The sequence below is a fragment of the Oryzias melastigma genome, linkage group LG4 (genome assembly GCF_002922805.2).
Source record: "Oryzias melastigma strain HK-1 linkage group LG4, ASM292280v2, whole genome shotgun sequence".
Lineage (NCBI taxonomy): Eukaryota > Metazoa > Chordata > Actinopteri > Beloniformes > Adrianichthyidae > Oryzias > Oryzias melastigma.
In genome coordinates this window covers 4256290-4256703 of record NC_050515.1, presented here as the reverse complement: position 1 = coordinate 4256703, position 414 = coordinate 4256290, and positions in this window count along the sequence as shown.

The window sequence follows — 414 nt, the reverse complement described above, 5'->3', positions numbered from 1 at the left end:
TGTTCTTCATTACTGCGCGGGATTCTTCAGCACTAACGTTTGCTTCATCTTCTGGACAAAAACAAGCGGATAGACGAGAACTTTCTGAACTGATTCTTTCTACAAGTAGGAAGGTACACCGTGGAAGCCCCGCGAAGCGGAAGACGGAGGAGTGATTAATAATTATTAACGCATTTTTAAAATGATTTGGTGTTTTAAAGGGTTTACGTTGATATCACTACTAGAAATGCTTTGGATTCTCATCATTCACCAACTTCAGAAGTTCATGTTTTTACAGAAAGACAGATTTCAGAAGTTCCAACCATCATCCATCCATCCATCATCCATCCACAGTGGCGGGCCGTGCATTTCACACCTAGGCCTTCAGTAGTGCTCCATCTGAATCAATCCAACCCTCATTAACTATTTTATGGC